Source organism: Pinus tabuliformis, chromosome 8 (assembly GCF_031772625.1).
Source record: "Pinus tabuliformis cultivar Carrire ecotype Pingquan chromosome 8, CPIR1, whole genome shotgun sequence".
Classification (NCBI taxonomy): Eukaryota; Viridiplantae; Streptophyta; class Pinopsida; order Pinales; family Pinaceae; genus Pinus; species Pinus tabuliformis.
In genome coordinates, this window is record NC_142294.1 from 175,890,687 (window position 1) to 175,901,456 (window position 10,770).

A 10,770-nucleotide genomic window follows, 5' to 3' on the forward strand; every position below is an offset into this window, starting at 1 on the left:
TCCAACAACTTTTTTGCATGGCTCTGCAGAGCTTTTTTACAATCAACCATATAACAAAATGATCCTATATGGTATTAATTTCTATTTTTGAAGTTATGTACCTCAAAGGATTAGTTGAATTGATTGGCGTTATTAAGTAATCGGACCCTTCAGGATGACGGGTGCGCTGGTAAACCAGAAGATGCTCAACGCAAATGGCCGAGAATGCCCAACTGGAATCTCCAAGATGATGCGCACATTGCCGAAGGAAAAATAGCGAAGTAGATGCAAGTAGGGATCCGATTATATATATGTAAATGAGAGCTGGGATCCGATCATTTGTCTTTCAAAGTGTTTAATTAAGGGAGCAACAGCCTTCATGGAACCATCATATACATATGGAGTTCCTCCTAGCAGTGTTAAATTGTTTTTCATGGAGGGCTTCACCCATTTCGTGCAGGTTTCTCCTCTATTCGAGATAGTGTTATGATAATGGTAATATCTTATCTTACCCTCTGTTTTACGCTGTGTTTTCCCCATCAGATTTTCAGACAAATGAACTCCAGTAGCATACACATTTCTTGCCTGCACTGCATACTTGCGATCTCTTCTTATTCCTCTTTTCATGTCCCTAAATACGAGCTTCTCAATCCCCCATTCCCTGTACAATACAATCATCATCACATTCAATTTCAGGCCCGAAAAAAACATTCAATTGGTTATCACCATAACACACTTACCTGGAATAAGTACTGTTGGACGACTCATTAATGAGAAGTTTGTTCTGCAAGCAAATCTTGTTGGACATGGTGTATTGCTCAATAGTAAACTGTGTATAATTAGAGAGCTCATTCACTACAGATTGCAGAGATTTTCCCTGGGGAATATACAGATACTCATCTACGTCGAAGAAAAAGGTCCAATTTGCCATGAATTTGTACCTGTGCAAACAGTCATTCACAACCAGAAACTGATTATGATAATACCCATCATATTGTTCCTGCTCGGTTATATCCTGCAACGTCACACGACCTGCTCGAATCCATGGCTCCAGCACTTTTCTAACTTGGGGATGGACTCCACCCGCGTTGTGAAAAACAAAATGCGATCTAGGCCCAAAGAATTTGGCATGATACGCCATCCACTCTCTCATTCTCTGAGGACTGAGGTCACCGTACAACGAGGAACCACAGTAGAGATAATCATAGGAAGGAGCTTGGCTGTAAACGGAGGCATTGTAAGTACCCTGTTCTTCGGTGAGAGCTACGATCCTCTCTGGTTTCCCCAACCGGCTGCCATTGAATCCATGGATAATGAGGTCTCCACCATTGCCATCGGTGCCCACGCTCCGAGAAAACGTGCAGTTGACAACCACGACTGTGTAAACTCGGCCATAGCCCCAATCTGGGAGCATTTTGTAGGCCTTGCCCTTTATTAATCTTCCAGAAGACGAATTCTTGGGGATCCATTTACATTCAAATCGTGGCTTTCCATAAACATGGAGAGGTTTGGAAGCAAGCCCAACTACAGCAAACGTGGCTGGACCTCCTCTGTATGCTCCCATCTGGATAAACAAGTATGCAGCACTCCCATATGGCCGAAACACCCGCTTGTTGATGTTTTCTGGCTCAATTGCTTTCGTTGTGAATTTTTCAGTGCTATTGTTATGAATACTATATAGCTTTGTGATCTGATTCACCTGATCCATTTTTCTGATTTGGATACTGTATCCACAAGGTTTGGAATCTTCCTCGAGAAATGTTGGGGTAGGATTTGTACACAAGGGGATATCCTGGGGCATAAACTGGGCTAGTATCAGCAAAAGCCCCATAACCACGATGGCCCGCATCAGAACCTTGGTCTCTATGAGCCATATGGAAATAAATCCAGGCACACCCTCTTTCTCTCTGTCCTTTCCCATTGAGATCATAACAGAAACCAAACGCAAAAACTCCTAAAGTCTAGATCTGTATCGTTAAGCCCAGAACAACATTGATTTGAACATGGCAATTATCTTATGTTATCGGAAAAAATAAATGCAGGATTTTCTGATTTTCAATTGATGCAATCAATGGAGGATGCGGGGTTTGTGGAATACGGGTGCTGTTTCCTCACTTTCTTGGCCAGAACTTGAGAGCAAATGAGTGGGTGAGCTGAGTACAAGTGAAGCAGCAAGCCAGCTGGTTGCAAGGAAAAAGCAGAATCCCCCGGTTCCAACGAAGCAGGCCCATTGTCCGTACTTACCAATAAATTCACAACTTAACCGCTACATCTCCTGCTAAAATTTCGGAAAACGGTCCGCCATTCCACGATTGAACAAGCGAAGTGACATAGTAACTGTAGTTAGTCCGCCATTCCACAAACCACCGGGCTGTTGACCGTTTCCCTTCCATCGGCATGATCCCCGATTTGACATGCAACCAATTCGTCTGTTGAGAATGAGCAATTGTGTTCATTGGATCTCATAATTACTAAAAGTCCACATCATGGATCTATCGATATTTTATTTTATTATTTTTAACCTCGGTGTCCTCACTAGGCTGGAGGCTGATGTTTCACCAATATAATAATTGTGTTCATTGGATCTGATAATTACTAAAAGTCCACATCATGGCCGTATTCTTTAACGCGATTTTTTGAAAGCTTTTCCGGCGATTTTTTCCGGTGAAAATCCGGCAGTAATTTATTGAAATCGAAGTTTGATAACTAGTTTCTGCACAATGAAAGCGTCCCAGGGGTTTTTCAGGGTGCTGAATCCGAATATGCAGTTAAAAAACCATTTTAACTGCAACAAATCATGATTTCATCGCAATTTCTTCCGCCGGATTCCGTCACCAGAATCTCAAAAAATCGCATTATAGACAACTCCCACATCATGCATCTATAGATACTTTATTTTATTATTTTTAACCTCGGTCTACTCACGAAGCTGGAGGCTGATGTTTCAGCCATATAACTTAACTAAGCGTAACTATAAAAAAATTATGTTCAATTTTTTAAAAAATAATCCAAAGTCGCAACAGATTATAATAATAATAGAAGAAATATACCTCACACCCATATCATGTGAGTAGAAAAACGGCCAGTTAACAATACCCGTATTAAATAAAAATGAAATTTAGATATTTATTAATATTTTATTACAGAACAACAGTGTTTCAGAAAACTTATTTGAACATAATTTTAATACAATGATAGACTTTCTTTTCCCGTTATGATGGTAGTTTATTTTGAACACAGGTGCGTTCATTTTGAGATATTTGGTTTGATTTGTTTGATCAAAGTGGTAGTAGTTCATTTGGACAACGGAAATAAAAATAAAAATGTACTATTTTCATTATTCAATTTAAACTTTTATATTTAATTTTAATAATAAAATTTTAATATAACTATAATTATTTATATATTAATTAATTTTTGTAAATATTGTTTTAGTAATGATAATATGATGTTTATAATTTTTTATATATTTAATTTTAATATAATTATAATTATTTATATATTAATTAATTTGTGTAAATATTGTTTTAGTAATGATAGTATGATGTTTGTTTGTGGGCGATATCTGTGGATGGGACGACACGATATTAGCCTCCCCACCCGGGATCCACCCACCGAACATGTTGAGCTGTCGTCTACGACGCAGCTATTGTAATCTTCGGCCGATGTAATATATTGTGAATATTGTATATACCGGGGTTAATATAGCTTCTTCAGAGGGTCTTACCCCCCTCATTTAAATAGAAATGATAATATGATGTTTACAATTTTTTTTTTTATTATAGTTTAAGTTTTACGGGTAATTTAATGTAATTTAGTGTTTTAAGTTTTAAAAAGCTTTAGAGTGTAGTGGCACATAATTTGTCAATATTGATTTAATGATTAAAAAGGAATAGAGCAGGTTTCTTAAAAGGGGTTTGTCCATAGTGTTAGTATTTAGATTTTGTAGAACCAGTGGTTTTTTAAAAGGGGTTTGTTCATAGTGTTATGGTTTCACTAGTGGTTTCTTAAAAGGGGTTTGTCCATAGTATTGTGGTTTCTTAAAAGGGGTTTGTCCATAGTGTTGTAGTTTCTTAAAAGGGGTTTGTCCATAGTGTTACGGTTTCAACTGGTTCAACATATGTCTTTTCAAGCAGCATATGTCCATGAGCTAAGCGCCAATGCTACATAACACCCAAGTCAACACACATCGAAGCTCACAATACAAGCCTAGCGCTAAGTCACAAGGGAGGAGCCCGCTAGGGGTGCCATAGTGCACAATGCATCAAAAAGTCTTGGAGGCATTGGTGTATATAAACACCAATAAACTCTATTCTTCAGTGCATGTGGTATTATACCCATAGCAAAACAAATAAAAATGAGATGCATATGCCATTTGATACGTGAGCACCCAACATGTTTTCCAAATGCAAAGTAAGTTACCAACACAAAAGCAAGCTCAGTTTTAGTGGCAGGTGATTGAAACTCCCAACATATGCAATGCCAAGTGGAGAGAACAAAGCTTCTATCTGTCATTCAATTGCAAATAGACAAGCCATGAATCCACTATTGACAGCCATTTATATGTTGAATTGTTGCAATTTTAGTAATGGAAAAACGCTAATAAAATTTGCATGGTTTTAAAAATCAAATACCAAAAGCTAATCAAAGGTTAAAAACACGTGATGTATGTATAAAGCCCTAAACCCCAAATGTTGTGAAAATCGATCATCCAGATAGCAGATAGATGTCAACATTATGTGCCAGGGGCAGAGTTGAGATCGACCACATTCTTTAAAAAATCTCAGCGAGGAGTTGGATAAGGTTTTACATTGTTGTTTCAATATGAGGGTTTGCTTTGACATTTGATAGTGACAATTATTTATTTTAGAGGGTGTTATGATCGATGTCGTGCTGGAAATTAGTAATTTTCAATTATAAAAGCCCATTAGATATTCATATGTTTGTGAGAATTAAACAACAAAGATGAATAATTTTCCATCTATCTTGGTACTTTCTAGGTGGAAAATTTGGAGGAATTAGCGCACAGGGCCCATTTAGTTGTAGGTCTCAATGAAGAAAATTGGGGTTTAGAACCTTCTGGAGCCATTTTGAGCCATCGGATGATGCTTTTTGGGGTTGCAGTGATTAGAACTTGTGCCTAAACCTTTGATTTTTTTTTAAACACTGATCCTTTTCCAACAAAGTAAAAATCACCCCAATATGAGATTTTATGTCAAAGTCATGTCTCCTGCAAGTTAACCTACGTTATTAACCACCATGGTATGAGTGGATGTAACATCAACCCTCATTACTCACAAATGTGGGACTAGCCATGTGTGGATCTTCAAGAAGATTCTAGAAGCTCTGAAACCTTATCACAATTGAGGGTTGAGGAAGTCAAAACCCTAACCCTAGATGGCTATTAAGCTATGCTAAATATCAGGCCGCTAAGATGAGAAGGGGTTCAATTATTAGTGTTAGGGTCCTATAATTTATAAGATCTCAAGGTAATTAAGTATTGTATCTTAGGAATCTTATAATGTAAATACTTGTCAATCTGCCAATGATTTCCAAATAAGAGAGAAAATAGAATAAAAAATGAAAAGAGGGTATAAATAAGGAAAAAGAGAAAAAACAAGAATATTGAAAAATAGAACCCCATCAAAAGAAAAAGAAAAAAAGGAATAATATGGAAAGTGTTGAAAGTCCAAATGCCACTGCTGATAATCAGTTTTCTTCATTATTGTTAAATAAAGGTTGTGTGCAGCTTGTTCAAAATGCCACAATGACTAGCTTTTTGTTTAATCATACAGTATAATCAAGATTAAACTTGTTTAAATTTCTGTAAATTAGGTTAGAGAATAAAGATTTTCCAAGCAGTCTAATCTTGGCAAATCAGTAGTTAGGTAGAAAATGACATTGATCCAACTGCTTAATATGAATCAATAGGAGAAATAATGTTGGGTTGTGTTATATTCTTTCCACAACTAGCCTCCCTAGTTAACTGGGGGGTTAGAGGGGGGTGGGTAGCCCCCCTCTACGGGGTCTGGGGCAGCGCTCCAGGGAAATTTTTTTGGGACCCTATATTAGGTGGGACGAACCTACCTATGGTTTTGTGCATGGTTTTAACACATGGTTTTGGGCGCGATGGTTTTTCGGTCCATGGTATTGGATGCTTCGACATGTATATATATGTATTGTAACATTGAAAGGAACATAAGGAAAAATCAAGCTGGTAGTCCCGATTTTGGGATACAGGGGAAAATCTCTATGTATATGTGTTTTATGTGTTATTCTCTCACATTGTTTATTTTCTATATTTTAGAATTCGTATGCAGGTAATTTATGTACAGGGTTAAAACCTACAAATAAGGGATAGGCTAGATAGTTTGTCCATTTTGTATAAAAGAAAATAAGGTGGGTTTGCTAGTCTAAGTGCACCCTTTAGAAAAAATAAAATGTTAGTTTAAGTTATGGGTAGGTAAATTAGATGGTTTGAAAAATATATCCTATGTCAGTTTTATCCTAAGTTTTAATGATATGGTAAAAAGGGCTAAACATGCGTTTAAGGATAAAGTAATTCCACACATTTTTCATACTTATCTTTATCCTAAGTCAAAAAAAGCAAAACATAAAAGCGCATGTGGATAGATTCGTTTTGTCGTATTTGGTTAATCAATGGTGTTGTCGAAGCATCGGGATTCTCTCCCACTCATGATCCACAGTCTGTATTATTCTTCGCCCCCCCCCCCCCCCCCCCCTCTCCATCCTGCCTTTACCGTCGTGGGGGGGGTGGGGGGGTGTCCGAAAAGGTTGTTTCTCAATTGAGCCCCATCCCCTACATGGCACCCTCTCTTCATTTTGCACGCCCTTGCCCGAAACATCTTACCACCTGCTATCCCCTTTGAAACCTCCTTTCCTTTGCTTGCTTTAACGCGTCCCCACCACAACTCCTCCACCGCTCTCCTCCCACCACGTCGCTTAGCCGTTGTCCACTTATGCACTCCCGGAAAAAGAATCGTTCCACATTAATTCATAATTCCCGGGTAACCCTTCAGGCTTAACAGTCCTGCGCCATTTCCAACGGAATTTTCGCAGCAGTGTTTAAAAGCTATTGAAACCATCGCTCTCCTCCCTTTTCACTGCTTATCCTCTGTAAATTGACAGTTTTTATACAGCGACCATTCCTAGGGAATTTAGTGTGACCAGACCAAGACAGACTTTGATAGTCCTCTGTCTCCTTCCCCTGACAATTCATTACCCCAACTGTTTCCCCGGTAACCTTTTTGTCGATTTCTCCTACTGTTACTTTCACTGATACAGTAATGCCTCCCAAAAGCAAAACTCAAGACAAGCCTATTAATCCATTAATCCCTCCCTCTGTAGATTTAGATCACATCCCTTTGGCCGATATGGATTATCGGATTAGTGAAACCCAATGTGATTGTGACTTTCTAGAATTATACTGTTGGTTAGAAGACAAACATGCAGATAAAACTGATGAAATGGGGCTTTGTGAGTCCAACCTTCCCCATTACATCTTCCTCTTGACCTTCCAAGCCCTTGAGTTTACTAGAAAATGTCAGGCATGTTATGTCCCTGCCCAAAGAGCTATCATGGCCCCTTTAGGTGACATCTTCTTTACCATAACTGCCCAGTCCATAAATCAAATCATGCTAGCTCCCTCTATGGAAAATAGTGCTCCTTTCTCCCTAGAAGCCCTCACCCAACTTTATCAGAAGCTGGATTTTGCCACTAGAGCCAAAATTTTTGAGATATTCTTGCCTGATAATGCCCAATTACCTAAGAAAAATCCTCCATACCCTTCCTCCATCTTCCCTGATCTAGCCAAGAAAATTGTCTCTATAATTTCCTATATTTTGGGTTATTATTATGATTAGTGGGTATATGAGCCCATTTTAGGATTCCTGTCCATATTTTCCACAGATAGTAAGCCATCTATTGTATTCAATTTCAGCTAATTCTTGGCTGACAACATTCATGAGCAATTTATAAAGTTTCTCACAGAACAGGTGTTTAATTCCACCTCCATTTTAATCTATATGTTCCTTTACTATCAGGCAGATAAATTCAATTTTGCAATGAAGAAACTTGATGAAGCGGGAAATCAGCAACCAATGATCTTTTGGACATCATTGGTCATGAAAGAACAACATGAGCTTTCTTACAAGCAGTTTATTGACGAATTTGTTCACCCAGCCATGAACATTCTTAACAGCGCAATACAACCCATAATCAGTAAAGAAATCAAGAGAATTTTGCATCTAATAGATCAGGCCAAGACTGAGGATTGGTATTTATACCAAAACTACACAAAGATCAGAGTTTATGGTTGCGAACATTACAGACTCGCCACCTACAAGCATAAAATTTGTAACATCTCCTATTGGACCTTCATCCTCACAGGGTCAGAAGGAAATAGAGTTAGAATCCCAGAGTGTCCAAGGAGAGAAAGAAAAGACAGTTTTTGATAGGTACAAGGAAATTAAGCTTAAGAATGAGATTCTTAAAAATAGTACCTACAATCAATTTTGGAAACATAGCTCCATCACACAAAGTAGATTGTTATCAGTGTTTGACACAAAGCATGGAAAGATGCAGATGACCTTCCTTGAGGCCCAAATTCCACAACCAAAAACAACAGTAGACTACAAGAGCACTACATTTGAGTTCAACACCAAAGACATTCATCCCATTGATCAGATGGAGATGCACAAGCAAACGGGTGAAATGATATCTTCTACTTTAACTAACATTGCTATGTCATTGTCCAAGTTGCAGGTTTCATTTGCCAATCTTCAGTCACAGTTGAAAATGGAGAAGGTGTCCTCCTTAGCCAAGGATAATAGGATCAAGTCTTTGGAAGACTTGTTGGTTAAGATAGGATATGATCCTAAATATGTCAATGTTGCAGAGGATATCATCAAGAAGAATAATCTGGATATTGCAGCCTTGAGAAAGCAGCTTAAGCTACCAGCTACAGAGGATCCATTAACCCAGGACATTGAATAAAATGAGGCACAAAAGGCTGACATGATGACGCTGATTATAGAGCAGAACATACAAATTAGATAGATGGAGGAAGAAATGGAGAAGATGATAAATGATAAAGAAGAGAGTCAGAAGATGACCATTGTCCCCCTGGATGCCATTCACATTTCTCAGCTTCCAGAAACAGGAACAACCACTGCCGCTACTTCTTCCACTCATACTTCAAGTGCTAAACAGGTGACCAAGACACTGGAGAACATGTCCACACAGTCAAAATAAATCAAGACTTTGCAGGATTAGCTCAAAGCTTTAGAAGTACAAAAGTCCAAAGCTAAAGCTTCTCGTGTTACTGAAATGCAGAAATCACAGAGATTGTTGGAGAAGTTGCAGAAGGTAGAAGGGGATACTTCAGCTGGTCAGACCTTGGCCTAAGCCAAGGAAACTATTTGGATGAATATTCTAGATTCTATGAATGAGATTTGGCCATCTATCTACATCATCTTTGAGTAGAAGGAACTGATAGAAAAAGCTACAGAGACCATTGTGCAGGGAAGGAAGAAGCTTGGAGAGATGCCCATAGAAGCCTCTAACATTATCATATTCCTAAATTCTAAGTCAAAATATGAGCTTGAAGAATTAGGAATCAATGACAAAACTGTCACTATTTTAGAGGTCAAGAAAGTTTTGACCAAAAGGAACCTTATTGATCAATTGGAAGAAAGATGTGAAACATTGGAGCTGCAAGTAAACATGTTTACTAATAGAATTGAAGCATTGATCCAGAAAGGACTGCCCAACATTTATGTAATTAATGATAAATTTATTACTTAAGAAGATTATGTCTTGAAAATGAAGGAAATGGCCAAAAGCGGTATCAAGTTCAATGGGATAAATGGCAATATGACGGGAAGGCATTTTTAGAAACCATGTCAAATGATTTCTACATACAGAATGAGGTAAAGCACATTTTTACAGTGAAGCCAACTTTTGCCAAATACACAGAGGTATATGAAATTTACCAGAGGGTGATTAAATTGACTGTACCAGATGAAAAGAGATGGGAAGAACTGATCGATTTACTAGATTAAGAAGGTAATTTTGAAGAAATAAGACAACAACCAGCACATCACCCAACACAACAGTCAACACATCAACGCAACACAATTTCTGGTTGACTCAGCAACCGAATCCACCAAAACAGAGCCACCTTTCCTTTCAGCTGTCTACATGGCCTATTTTTCTACCAGAGATAAATCGTATTGTTTGTAATTAGGCTATTAATACACTGTCAGTTTGACAACGATTTTGTAAATACTTTTGTAATTATTAGTATAAATACTTCACTGTTTGAAGTATTAAGGGTTGATTTCTGAATATAATTTCTTCTGCATATTTTAATTTTTCAAAGTGCCGGAGCATCAATAATACATGGACCTTTCACAGGATTCATGTGGTGTACCAAATGGTGATGCATTTCTTTTGTTTATTTGTTTAAACATTGTTTTTCTTTCTCTGTTGTTCTGAAATCTCAATTTCTTAACAAAAGCTGTGATAAATAGGATGTGTTACTTAGAGCACCCTATTTTGGATGTTGGTAATTTTCATGTTTTCCACTGAAGTCGAATTAAGGAATTCTTAATTGCTCCTTAATTTCTAGTGAACCTTACACTTCTGCTATTTCACAATCCATTTAATTTATGAAAAGATCCAAATAGTGCAACCTAGCTTTCCCTATGAGAACTCCTCTAAAAGCTGATGCCAAATCCAGTTTAATCTATAGAATCCATAGCCCAATGG

General features: G+C 37.8%; 1 pseudogene; it reads right to left on the reverse strand.

The window, feature by feature from the left end:
• Positions 1-248: 248 nt before the first annotated feature.
• Positions 249-1,900, reverse strand: LOC149234700 (galactan beta-1,4-galactosyltransferase GALS1 pseudogene; annotated as a pseudogene).
• Between the last annotated feature and the right edge of the window lie 8,870 nt (positions 1,901-10,770).